General features: G+C 38.6%; 1 protein-coding gene across 3 annotated transcripts in view; it reads right to left on the bottom strand.

The window, feature by feature from the left end:
• Positions 1–14,825, bottom strand: part of LOC129727219 (protein TANC2) — a 178,713-nt gene that overhangs the window by 32,493 nt on the left and 131,395 nt on the right. The gene's annotated exons all lie outside the window — the stretch shown is intronic.

Genomic DNA, 14,825 nt, shown 5'->3' with positions numbered 1-14,825 from the left:
TGCCTTTGCTTCTGCAGAAAATATAGATCAACCTGTAGGTAATCGGGCGCATTTATTGATGCTTTCGGTAAATAATCCAATGCCCACATTGCCATTTTCGTCTACAGAGCCATCGGTGAACATCTTCTTGTAATTTTGTATTTCTGGTGTACGAGATGGTTGAAAAATGCTTTTGCCTTGCTAGTTGGTTCTCCTACTTTAAACTGAGATTTAACGGTTAAATCTATGGATGCACTTGGTGAGTTCCAGCTTTTCCTCAAGGGCAACGGAAAAGTTCTTTCTTGAACCAAACCTTCAAACGTCTCTTGTGCTCTTAGGGAGATGGGCCAAATGTCTTGAAAATTCGCAAGATCTTTCTTTTCTTCTACTTCCGAGGACTTGGCAACCAGTTTTCGCATGCTAATAGTTCAAAAGGTAGCATCCCTGACTCAGCACAAAGAGCCCGTATTGGGCTGGTTCGAAACGCTCCCGAGGTAATGCGCAAAATATTGTTGTAAATCGGCTCCATCTGCTTTCTAACAGGATTCCCGCCTCTGCTGACCAGTCCCCAACCGTGAAATATATTTGGGAGAATCTTCGCTTTGGCGATGTGCAGAAGGATTTTTCTTGTACCACCGGGAATCCGATGTCCTATAATTCGAAGCAAGTTAACACGGTTCATACATTTATTTTTGATTTCTTTAGCATGTTGAACGAAATTGAAGCGATTGTTGATTGTTATGCCTAGGATACAAGCACTACTCACGGTTGGTATAATTTTTCCATCAAGACAGATTTCACGAAGAGCTGGATGTTTTCTTTTCCTACATAGATGGATATGTTTCGATTTATCTGCTGCAATCGAAAGACCCGTTCCAGTTGCCCATCGCGATATTTGTTTTAGTGTTTTCCGTAGCACTTTTCTAACGGCTTTAATATTTTTTCCGGATATTAGTAGAACGATGTCATCCGCGTAAACAAAAATTTTGGTCGCTTTTGGTAGTTTGTTAAAAATTCCATTCATTCCAATTAAGAAAAGAGTGACCGCTAATATAGAGCCTTGCGGTACCCCATTTGATTGTTGTTTTTTCTCTGAGAGTATTCCTCCAACAGCCACCCGAAAAGATCTACCCTTAAGAAAGTCGCGTACGTAATTCAGTAGACGTCCTGTAAATCCCCACTGTTCCAGTTGCTTGTGGATTGCCTTGTTCGATATTTTATCGTATGCTTTGTTTATGTCTAAAATCACTAAATCACTGTGTTGTTTCCTGGAGAAAGCTCTGTCAATGTATGCTTCAATGTCAGCCAGGTATAGATCCAATCCTCTGCCCTGTCTGAAAGCGTACTGCCGTGAGTCTAGCAAATGGTTTAATTCGATGGCTTCGATCAATCGTCGATTTATAATCCTCTCCATGGTTTTCCCCGCACAGCTGATTAGTGTTATTGGACGTTGGTTTCCTAACACCTTGGGATCCTTTCCTGGTTTGGGTAAAGGGACAACTATACCCTCTTTCCATTCCTCGGGGATGATTCCCGATTCCCAGATTTGGTTGAGAAGTTTCAGAAAAATGACTTTTGTGCTAAAGGGGAGATGTCTCAGCATCGGATAACCAAAAAGATCTGGTCCTATAGATGTACCTTTTCCATGGTCGATGGCCCAAAGTAATTCGTTAATGGTGATTTCCTGGTTATATTGTCCATCGATATTTGATATTGCTTAAATGGAATTTGTTTCTCCAAGATCTGCTGGTACGTAAATTTGTTCAAGATAATCGGCAATCGTGTCGGCAATAACTTGTGGGTTTTCAATTATTTCATTGTTAATATGAAGCGTTGGAGTTGAATGATCTCGGTCTCCTGATAGGCGGTTCACATTTCGCCAGATGATGTTCATTGGTGTTTCGGGGTTGAAAGAGCGAACGAATTTTTCCCACGATTCTTGTTTGCATTTTTTAATAACTCTCCTGGAATTGTTCCGAGCCAGTTGGAACAATTTTAAAGCGTCGATTTTATTTGGATGGTTGTCTGGAAGTTTTTTGATTTTTCCCCAACATTGGAACTTGTACGTGGAATAGTTGCTATTGCTCCGGTTTTAACAACTTGGGTGAATTCAGTAATTGAGGTGATTTGATCATTTTGTAGTTGTATGCTGGTTCAAAATTTTCCCAATTAGCTTGTTCAAAAATCCATTGTCTCCTTTTCGTTTTATTAGTCGTTTCTGAGCCGTGGAATGATAAAAATATTAGAAAGTGGTCACTACAACTACAGTCGTCTTTGATTTTCCAGGACAATTTGTATGCAAGCTCCATTGAGACGATAGTCAAATCGATTGCAGAAAGACTCCCGTTAATTGGATTCAGTCGGGTTTCTTCACCAGAGTTAAGTACCACTAAATTATTTTCAACCGCGAATGCCACGATAGACTTTCCTTTGTTATTAGTTTCAGAAGAACCCCACGCTTCGTGGTGGGCATTGAAGTCTCCCATTAAAATCATTGGACCTTTGTTTACCTGTATTAATGACGTGAGTGCTTCCTCAATTTCCAGATTGGTACATTGCGGTCGAAAATATACCGAGACTATGATGCACTTGAAAGGGAATCGTATTGTTGCTGCTACTGCTGGAATGAAAGGGTCTAATACAACTGGCTCTGGCAACAGGTCTTTTCGAATAGCTCAAGAGACTCCTTGCCCAGAATTATTTTCAGGGTAAATTCGATTGAACCACGAATATTTTTCCCTTAAAAAGCAAGTGCAATGGGTGGGTTCTCATATATCAGTAAAAGTAGTTCATCCTGGTGACTCCGAAGGCCATTGATATTCCATTGTAAAGCAAATAAGTTCTCGTTTTTGTTGGGGTTATTGGAAACTTGTGAAACAGTAGAGTGAAGTTCAGAGCCGTTGGTATTTACCTTTTGTTGGTCCATTACTAAAGGTGACGGAAGTTGTCATGCCAAGATCCTCCAATTGCACCCTCAAAGATTTCGTTAGGGTTGTAGCTATCTTATGACATGAAACTAGAAGGTTCGTTGATTGCTGTTGCCTGTTGCGTACTGCCGATTGTTGCTGCTGAATTGTTGGTGTGTTGTTTGTAGATGGATCCAGTTGAAGGTAGTAGCTGTGCTGTTGATGGTCCTTTTTTCGAGGGTTGTTGTCCGTTGTCGATGGTAAGCTGCCGTTTGTGTTTTTTCTGATTACGCCGACGGTTGATAACTACATGGTCCTCTTCTTCGTCACTTTTCTTGTTAACTTTTCCTCGTCCCTGTGATTTCACTTTAATTTTGCACTGATTCTCAAAATCATTTTCATTTTCTGTTTCGCTAACCGATTCGTGATACATCAGTGAGTTAAGTTTCTTCGTGAGCGTTTCTAGTTGTTGTTTGAGATATTCGATTTCACGATGCTTCTGCTGCATCATTTTGGCCAGTTCGATATCAGATTCACTTCGCGCAATTCGTTGCTGTGCCGCGCCCGCATATGTGGTATTTCCATTTTCTACCATTTTCCGTGCCTCCTCCAAAGAGAGTCCCTTCATAACGTGAAGTCGTTGAACCTCTTTTTCCATTTGGTAAACAAGACAGATTCGTCTGAAAAATGCGTGATCGGGTTTTCGACATCTTACACAGATCTCCGGTTGTTGACATTGAGCATTTGTATCAAGTTGGTGCACTCCTCCACATCTGCCACAAACAGGCTTGTTTGTGCAACGTCGCTTGGTGTGGCCAATTTGCCAGCAATTATAACACATCATTGGTTCCGGAATATACTTTCTAGTTTTAACTACTAGAGGGCCGAATTTCAGTTGTTCGGGAGCTACCGTGCCACGTACCGTGATGATCAGTGTAGGAAGTGGGGTAACTTTTTCTTCAATTTTCTTCGTCATGCGATAAACATGAGTTACTCCTTGCGGTCCAAGATATTCCATTAGTTCGGCTTCCTTCATTTCAATCGCCTCCCAACATGAGACGACACACTTGGAAAAGTTTAGAGTCTGATGATAATCAATTTTAATTGGAGTTTGGTCCAACAGCTTCGTGATGGCAAGAAGCTTCCTGACTTGTTCCTCTTTTCGCACCTTCAGCACGTACCGTGTGCGATTAGCTTCGGTGTGAGCATGTTCGATCTCGCCTGCTGCCTGCTGGATTGTTTTTCCTACGATGAACGGGTTTTTCGGAAGATCGTGTCCCTCTGCTGCTTGAAGCACAAGGAATTGTGCTTGTCCAAAATCTCCATTTCTATCCATCCACGATGGCACTGTTTGTCCGTTGTTTGTTGTCCACTGCATGTTCAGGTCGGGCGGTACTGTACCGCCGGCCCTATCCGCCATCGCGGCAATTGAGCTAGCTTCGCTCCAGAAAAGCAAAAATAAGAACGGCACTCAAACACAACTTTTTCCGACGGAAAGTTGTTCAGTTCTACAACGCTTGTGAAAAATACTCCGATAAGACACTCTAGAAAAAAGATCCGTTCGTGTCGAGCGCTTGTAAGCGAATGAAATAATGACTATTTTTGATATAGGCCAAATTGCACATTTCAAATGGCAATGTCTATGATTCTGTCGACTGTGTTTGGGGAGCAATCATATAACGACCAATCAGAGGCCGAATTTTTGGTTTTGACAAGGCTTGACTATTTTCAATAGTACAATAGTTTGAATAATAAAATTACAATTATCTGCATTTGGGAAGAATCTTAGAAGATTTTCCAATCTATTGCTGCAAGAACGAAGGAAATCCATCGAATACTAACCGATTTATTAGCATTTGAAATTGGATATATTTTTCACTTTTTTCGTTTTTAGATTTTCATTTCACATCCCTATGTAGCCGAACTTCCTGAGAGAAGTATTCTACTTCAAATCCCACATGTCACCGCTTATTTTTTTGATCTAGAACGATTTAAAATGATGGTGGTGACTGTACACAACTGAGGCGGAGGCAATAAGATCAAGCGTTACGGAATTCCATTTTTATATAGTAGATTACTTCTAATTTATGGTCCAAAAATTGACGTTCAGCCGTCGATAGAACATAACCTAGTTACCGTTTATGACAATCGGGAATTTCTTGCACTCATGCGGGAAAAAGTCGGGAAAAATGCGGGAACTCGAAAATGTAAAATGAGTGGCCACCCTGAGTAAGCGTGTAAGGAAGAGTAGCACATTACACACAAGCACTGATGAACAATAATAATAAGCATGCCACTTCTCAATAGAGGTATTGCTATTAACAGAAGTGTGGGATACAGCAGACACCCGGGCATATCTCACAATAGATCTACGATTCTGGTCGCAGTGGGGAAGCCCATACAGAAAAAAAAATGGTAAGTCTAAAGATAAACCCATAGTTCATAGAACTTACTACAGTACTTTGAAATTAACTTTAAATATTGTCAATTGAACTACTGCGATCGTTACGTCGTTTTTTTCCCGAAATTTACCATGAACGTGTTGGTTTTCGTTATATGTTGAAAGCCCTTCAAGAGCAACCATTTTTCTCATGCGCAGTTTTTTCAGCACGCTGTCTAAGTGAGTGTTAACAATTTTAATTTAAATATTTACTGTAAAACACAACACATGGCCACCGAAAAAGTGGAATTAATAGTAGATGATCTGTTTTACAACCCGGAGTTGATTGCAGGTTTGTATGAGCGTAACATTATAAGAAGTATAAGTCATGACGGTAAAAATATCTCAGATGCTGAACAAATACCGGAACTGCGGCAACTGATGCTTGATGATTGGCAACTTGATCCGACTATTTACGCTATTCTGATTAGTAAGTCCTAAATTTATCATAACTACATAATCATTTAGGTATAGAGTTCGCCGTGCCTCGCATTATAGGTCATGGAATAACGTTTCAGTACCTAAAAATGCTTGACGAAAAAGCGCTAAATGACGTGTTTTCAGTAGCAAAAAGGACTGGACACAAGCATGCACTGCGCAGAAAATTGATGCAATGGAATCAGAGTATTCTTTACGAACATCAATCATCGCAGCATAATGACGATATGCAAAGTGCGAGCTATACTTCCGAGCGATGGTTACTTCCGACAATCGTTACCACCCGTTTGTTAGATGATGTTCTAAGCCGCAATGAAAAAGTAAAAATCGTTAAATATTACGAATGGCACAATGCGTTAGATATTTCACACCGGAAGGCTTTGTCTCATACAGTGGTCGATTGTTACATAGCCAATCAGAAGCATTTTACTCTACCGGACATGGCTAAATTTGCAGAACTGATCGCACAAAGATTCCCCACAGAGATTGCCGTAATTATAATTTTTAAGCCGTATTTTTAAAATTGCTAATCTTTTAGTTTCTAATAATTTTCAGGAAACGTATTATAATCCGCGCAATTCCAAAGCAAACAAAAACCATCCATCAGGACTGTTATATGATCGTTTCCATAACAGGAAAAAGGAAAAGATTCAGAAATCGAAACCCGAATAGACAAGTTTGCTGCATTGGGGCCATCCACATACCACGTGGACCGCTTTGGGGGGAGGGGTCTGTGTGATGTCCACGGTCAAAAAACGGTTCAAAATTTTTAGAATTTATATGGGCAGTTGTCCACGGAGGAGGGGGGATGTTGGTTAAAATCGTTAAAAAAACTTTCCACGTGGTATGTACACATTAATTTATATATAATACCATACATAACTATTAATGCAAACAGAAATAAAATAAAGTTTTTATGCTGACAATACGAAACACTGATTTTAAATATTTTCATAGTGAAATATACCGACATTGATTCATGTATAATACCATAATTAACCATAATAATGGTAAACCAAACTAAAATAAAGTTTTTATGGTGACAATGCTTAATACTGATTTTAATTATTTTCATTGTGAAATTTACCACAGCAGATAAACTCGTACAATGAAATTGAATTTCGGAAATGTCTGCAGATTGTCGAAAATACTACACAGAATGTTTACCCAAATGGTAAAAAACACAATAAATTATATAAATTTAACTACACTTACTACAGTTACTGATGCATGGTAAAAATAACTGTTCATTGTATTCAGCCCGAATGTAGTTACTGGTCAGCTAAAATTAAGTGGTGCCTGCTTTTTAATTTTACCCTCTGATATAGTAAAAAATACCATATCCTTCGTTTCAGTGTGTGATTACATTATTCTTACGATGACAAGAAAACTGCACATTAGATCTCTCACCAAATATCGTCCCCTTAATGCTAGAACTAGATAACTCGAAAATTGACGTTTCAAGAAAAACGAGTTTGAAAATTTTACCTATTCTGGTGATGACGATTCAAATGCAATTCTTGAAGGTTCAGATTTCATGAAACGCATCCATATCGTTTCAGGCCCGTTATAGCAACTAAAAAATCAACAAAAAACCGAGTTATTTTGTTTTATTACAAAATACGCTTGTTTTTCGTTGAGATATCTAGTTTTTTAATTGATGAATAACTTTTTTTCTTGTAATCGTTTTTCAACGAGTTTTGGATATGTTATAGAGCTCGACGCGATAAATATGATGGCATACTTAACTCAAAATCGACAAATTTCGAGTTATCTAGTTCTAGCATTAAGGGGACGATATTTGGTGAGAGATCTAATGTGCAGTTTTCTTGTCATTGTAAGAATAATGTAATCACAGTGTTACTGTTTCCCCTCAGAGAATTACTAGCGTGTAGGAGAATATCTTTTACAGCGAAAACAACTGCTCTCGCACTGGCGAGCACGCGCTTGACGAGAGCAGCGAATCGTACACGCTGCTTTATTGTAACTCTAATTTGATTAGGATCTACTCAGTTTGGTATTCTTATGCAAAATGTCAAAAAGTGAGTTATCGGGTACTGGATAATTGAGTAACATTTACTCAAATTTTCATAATTACCATGTTTACTCAGTTTTGAGTTATTATCCATGATGTTTACTCACCCCTGAGTATATGTATATGTCAATAGTTTTCAGCAGCGATATTATCTGTTTCCGAAGAACAATTGGTGTCGCTTTTTATTCGTTTGCTAGCAGTAAGTATTTGATCTTTCATCAAATCAATAATTTCCTAATCAATTACATTACAAACAACATGTTACAATATTCCATAACAATTTCAGCCCAACATCATTATTGCAGAGGATTTGAAAACATAAAAAACATCTCTTCAAAATGAACAACCGCATGTTGTGTGTCCTGCGATGCCATTTCAAGTCGGGCTTTTATTCGTGATAATGAACGGAAACATTTGTATCGATGTACAGTGCCCAATACATGCAATCGATACAATTTAAATCCTTCGCAGTGTTTGGTGACGGATGATGACGGATTTTCTGGTGTGCGTACTGTACAAAAACATGAGCCACAGTTCACGGGCAACTGTGAACCGGTTGGTTGCTGCATTATATAAAGACACGTGAATGATTTAAAACTTTTATAATGTTTCGATGAAAAATAAATCTATGATTTTGATTGTTCTGAATTTATTTTATTTATTGAGACAGATTTACAAAAATCAGAAATCATCAAATTTCCAAATTTAGGCAAACTGGGTAACTTGTACTCATTTTCGTTAATTCCTGGTTTGCATAAACAGAGTAGATTCTAATCAGTTTTTGACGTATAACGCCCTTACTCAGAAGTGAGTAACCGTAAAAGTACTCAAATTAGGGTACCTCCACTTTTTTCAAAAATGGGTCATACTCACTTTAGAGTAACAAAGAATGAGCGTGTATGTATTTGAGGAGCTTGCAAAAAACACTGAGGTGGAATCTGAAAAATCTCTCCTGAGAGATAATAAATCGAGGTGAGTTTTCTCACACATAGGAACATTACGTAAAATAACTACACAACAGAGCTCACGGCAGTGCTTTCACATATGTGCTTTCTCAGGGGAGCATTTGGTGGGAAAATAGATGCGTTTAATTTGCATCTCGAAACTGGAGAAAAAAAAATCCAGGCGCTACTCCATATTCTTCTACGAGCAAACTCAAGTTGTTTTTGTTGTGAGCGCTGCGGTGTACTTTCGCGTACTCTCACCAGAATGATTCACCACTCTTGTTTTGCTCGGGTGTAGTGTAATCAGCAAGTGAGTTAATTTTTTCTGTGGGCGGCAGAAGAACAGCACAAAGTCGAAGAAAGGTGGCGCAAAAAATGCTATATGTAGCGCTCATGCCGGAGAAAAACACATTTCACATATTGAGACCTGATGGAGCTGATGATTATTTTCAAATTGTATCGCACATATTTTTAATTAAAAGATGTCTAGCCTGCCCATATGCTATACTTCTTAAGCGTTCTGTTAAAAAAATGATAAGAAAAGTAGGCATTTGCTTTGCTTCTTATTCACGGCTCACACGCCACCTTTCACTGCAAACCGAATATGTATAACCAGCCAGCAGCCACTGTTATTGAGGCACGTTTAAGGCACGAACAATCTACTCATTTGCCGCATGTCTGCTAATGGCCAGGCAAATTTGCCCTACCGAGATCAACATGGTAGTGTACCAAACGTTCGCTTAAATGATGACTGCATTTGGTTTGATTGATGTGACACTTCGACTGCTTGCATTAACCATCGCCATGCGGTGTGGGCAAAATCATCAAACCTTGCTTCGCAGTAATGGGACTACTTGATTGATGCCGCCAGTAGATCAAATAATCACACACCTGATTTAACATGAAATGTCCATTTATGTGCATATATGCGCGAATCAGAGCGAGCGAATTATGTACCTAAGAGATGACATTGAAATCGCAATCAAATTAAATATCACTGCATATTATCTGCTCGATTTTGTACATTGCTAGCAGAATGTTGACACCTACGAAAATGACATGTATTTAAATCCAGTAGTTATAGTTACCAAGCAGCTAGTAACATAAGCGATTAACGAATGTTTGTGTTTAGTTAGTTTGAGTTAGATATCTTTTGCAATTTGTTCCTTTTTTTATTTTCATTCAGGTTAAATGGCGGTAGCTAAAACACGCTTTAAAAATAAGGCGAATTGACATTTACATTACATCAACTGTGAAATATTTTTGCAATGTATTGAACATAGTGTGGCAAATGTCATTATTTCAAATTAAGACATAAAGTATCGCTGCTGAAGTAGGTTTATGTAATCGTAGAATAGTCAGCCGTCATTGTGCAACGAAGCCTACTTCAGAGCATCAAGCTGTCTAGTTGTAGGCAACGAGCCATGTAATTTGCATTGCAATCATGCTCTATGGACATTACTGGGGTACACCTTGGAGCAAAAAGGACCGCAGCGCTGGCACACAGTTTTTCTCATTCTCTCTCTAAGAAAGCGTGACGAAAAGTGTCAATTAATGGTTAAACGCGTCAATATTTCATGTTCAAACATAGCAATAATTGCGTCTATGTCTGTTTTTCCCGCAAAAACACGATTCAATTAGTTCTCCAGCAAATAATGGCTTATGTAACGCATTGAAGCGGTTCAAACGGAATGATTATACTAAAGGCAAACGGCAACCAAAACACTAAACTGGGCCTTTGGATTTCATGGTCAAAATTTATTTACGAATTTGTAACGGTCATTAATCATTTTTGGGGCAAGCTAAAGCAATGCTGCCTGTCGAATGTAATCTACACAGAGCGTATCAGATTCCTATTAGTGATCTAGTTAGTATTATCGTTCGTGTTACTCAACAGAGAGCTAAATCTGCCCGAAGGCGATTGCTAGTTGCCTTCATTCCAACTTTTCAACTAGAGTTTCTTGAAGTGCACGAGCTCCGATTCTAGATGAAATATTCTATTATCGATTTTTGGTTGCAATAGTTCATGATTTTCAAGTCTAAAGCTACAGACAATCAATACTACATTATTAGTACTTCAACATGTAAATAGGTATTATAGCATAATTGTGTGCACCATTGTTTTAACAAACTATATTCATCAAGAAGCAAACGCAAGGACGAAAATAGCTAGTCGCAATTTTCTTGCACCATAGATAATTTTGCAAATGAAACCGTATAAAATGTATTTCAAGCCTATCAATTCGAAAATAGTAATAAAGGGTGATTTTTTTTGCTATTTGTTTTTTCGTGTATTCAGATTTGACAGTGCACGCGGGAATTCTGACAGCTGTCAAAGTCTAATGTACACTGGATTCTCTTTTTACGCGATTGATGCGTGTGCGCGAAAAAAGAATCGCGTAAAAATAAATCGCGTAATTTTGAACAAATCGTGTAATTTGGAGCAAATCGCGTAAAAAAAGATCGCGTCGTTACAAAATCTTTCACTATGTAGTAAGTGTGTGTGTATGTATGTGTATGTGTGTGTATGTTTGTATGTGTGTTACATCTTGGCTCATAATAAAAATTTCCCATGTCACATATCGCGTAATTTCGAGAAAATCGTGTAATTTCGAGAAAATCGTGTAATTTCGAGAAAATCGTGTAAAAAAATCGTGTAAAATAAAATCACGTAAGAAAAAGTCGCGTAAAAACAGAATTTAGTGTACTCAGTTTGGTTTGCCATTTCACTATGTACAGACTTACGCCTGAACAACGCTCACAAATAATCGAATTTTTTTCAGTGACGAAGCTCATTTCTGGTTAAATGGGTATGTTAATAAGCAAAATTGCCGCATTTGGATCGAAGAGCAACCAGAGGCAATACAAGAATCGCCAATGCACTCAGAAAAATGCACGGTTTGGTGCGGTTTACACGCTGGAGGCATCATTGGTCCGTACTTCTTCAAAGATGAGCAAAATCGCAACATTACGGTCAATGATTTCTGATTTTTTTTTGCCGGAAATTGAATAGCTGGGTCTTGTTGACATGTGGTTTCAGCAAGACGGAGCAACGTGCCACACATCGCGCGAATCAATGGACATATTGCGGAATGAGTTCGGTGAGCAGTTCATCTCACGAAATGGACCGGTGAAATGGCCGCCTAGATCATGCGATTTAACACCGCTAGATTATTTTTGTGGGGCTAAGTTAAGTCTCTCGTCTATGCGGATGAGCCAACAACAATTCCAGCCTTGGAAGACAACATTCCACGCGTTATTGGCGAGATACCAGCCGAAATGCTCAAAAAAGTGACCCAAAATTGGACTTTTCGTATGAACCATTTAAAACGTAGCCGTGGCCAACATTTGAATGAAATTTTCTTCAAAAAGTAAATGGCATAAACCAATTTATCGGCTCAAATAAAGATTTCACACAGTTTTGTAATTTTTATGCGTTTTGTTTTTAAAAGAAAAACCAAATTCTTAAAAAAATCATCCTTTACAAAGGCCTTGTAAAATGTTAGCTATCGTTGAAATAGGCGTTTGTCATGCTAAATTAGTTTGGCTTCTCTAAAATAGTGATTTTCAGGCATAGGCGTAGCCAGAGGGGGGCATGTTGACATTGGTGCAGAATTTTGTTTTCAATAATTCTAATAGCACAAAACGACATCTTTAGCCCATAGAAACATCTGTGTAAAGTAACAGCCAGATCAAAAATAATTGATTGAAATGCTTGCGCTATGTTGCGTGGAATTGCACAGGTTTTTCAGTTGATCCACCAAGGATATTTCAGCGGCAAAAGTACCGGGCAAATCCGCCTGCATCAACGAGCTTGGAGTATTGGAACCGAGCTGTGACAATCCCTTACCTTGATTCTCTTGTAACCTCACTGGAAACACGGTTAGATGAAGATAGTGCACCTGCCTACGCGTTGTCCTTGCTGCATCCCGCTTTAGTAATACGCATGGCGTTGGAAGAGTTCAAGCACAAAACCAAAATTTTCGTAATTTTTTATGAAGTTGACAATTTTGTTGGAGAGGTGGAAGTTTTGTATTAACATTGCAGCAGAATGAGAGCAGATCGTAAGAAATTGGAAGAGTTGGAGCTTATAGACCTGCTAGCTAAAGCCCGTTCTTTCTTCCCTGCGACTGAGAAAGCAGTTAAATTGCACTTGCTCTACCATGGAAACATGCACGAACGCTTGTTCAGCACATTACGTTGGGTGAAAACCTGGCTGAGGTCAACAATATTTAAACAGCGGTTGAGTGCTCTCTGCTTGCTGAGTGTTCATCGGCAGATGGTCAACAAAAATCGTGAAAAGACACATGAGCCGCTTCCGGAACGTTTGACGTTTGATGCCCGAAGATTTTATTGAGAATCTTGACTGTGTCTTCAATCTTCACGTCCTTGGGAAGCTTTGACAGGATGTAGTTGAGATAGCGGCTGTGCGAATGGGTGTCCAGCTTCCGGAGAAGTAAACGTACCTTCGCCGCATCATTCAGCTGGCCTGCATCGTTCTCGAAATGGTCCTGGTAGCGGTTAAACAACAACGTCCGAACGTAACTCCGTTTTCTTCGTCGAAGACAAACTCGATGATTTTCGAAGAGAGGGACTCCAAAATCTGCTCCGGGGTTTGATACTGACGCTGCTACTGCTGGACCGCTATCCGCTGTAAAATTTGGGCTGCGGCTTGGACAAAGAATAATCAAATTTTCCACTTTGATGTCAAGGACAACTTTTCACTGGTCGCCTTGATGTAACAATCACTAAAATTTCTATTTTTTGAAAAACACACTAAAGTCGCTTTTTACGCGGGGGATACGTAAAACAACGCGTAAATTTCGAAATCCGCGTAAAAAAACCGCGTAAATTCCGGAATCCACGTAAAAAACCCGCGTAAAAACAACGGCGTAAAAAGCGACCTTAGTGTACAATTTTTTTACCTCTAAAATTTTGAAAAGCTTGCCCACCCCCCCCCCCCTATTTGAAATTCTGGCTACGCCCATGTTTTCAGGGCAGGGTGCAAACACTTATATGAGGAAAAAAGTAACCAGAAAATTTAAAAAAAAACTACACAAAATGTTCACCTTCTCGAAAAAACACCCTGTGAAAGTTTTAGCTCGATCGGACTTAAAACGGAATGGTGCAAAACGATTGAAGTTTGACTTTGAGAAATTCGAAAAATCACAAAAATCATGAATTTTTCCTACCAGATCTCGACATTTCATGCATTTTTAAGCAATGGTGGTGCCATTAGGTGTCATTAGGTGCGATTGGGCTGAAATTTCGCACAGAGTGTTTTACGGGCAGGTGAACATTTTGTGTAGTTTTTTTAAATTTCCATTTTTTTTTAATTTCCAAGTAAACTTTAAATTTTGATTTAAACCAATCTCATTGAACATGTTTAGGTTTATCATGCACATATTACAAGCACGTTGTATAATTAAAATCTTATTGTTAGTACTTTTATAGCGATATTTCAATTCGAGCTACAAAGGGACTTCTACTAAAAACTCTGATTTTTTGTGAATTTGTGTTTTATAAAATCTGAGCCATTCAAAATGGCGTATAAAACATCGTACGAGGAAGAAATTTGTTACGCTTATTGCAACAAGCGGAGCAGAAGAGTATTACAGTACAGCAGCTCTAATGTTCGCCAAGATCGATGTCAACAGGAAAATATAACGACCTCAAGTCTCTCTTTGATTTAAAACCTTCGGCTCTCAACGATTGCTCTAAATCTTTCTATTTGAATTTACCACATAATGATAAAGTCAATGACAAAGAAATCCACTGTGCAGAGGATACAGATTTTTATAACAAAAACTGAATATACAGTATAGTTTATATTGTTAACACGTTAACAAGAGCAATAGATAAATAAAACGAATAGAAATGCTTTAATTGTGAGTCACTAAACTGTTTTCCTGCTAATGCTAAACATATGGTGTTGCATGCAATAACTAGATAACTCGGGATTTTCTTCATTTTTTTTCCCCCGTTAACCACCAACTGATATTGAGTATATCTGGTCAGATATGAAAATGATTCAAGACATTGATAAAATTTCAAAACATCACTTCTACGGAATTTTAGTAGTT

Source organism: Wyeomyia smithii, chromosome 3, assembly GCF_029784165.1.
Source record: "Wyeomyia smithii strain HCP4-BCI-WySm-NY-G18 chromosome 3, ASM2978416v1, whole genome shotgun sequence".
Classification (NCBI taxonomy): domain Eukaryota; kingdom Metazoa; phylum Arthropoda; class Insecta; order Diptera; family Culicidae; genus Wyeomyia; species Wyeomyia smithii.
This window is presented reverse-complemented; position numbering and strand designations above follow the sequence as displayed.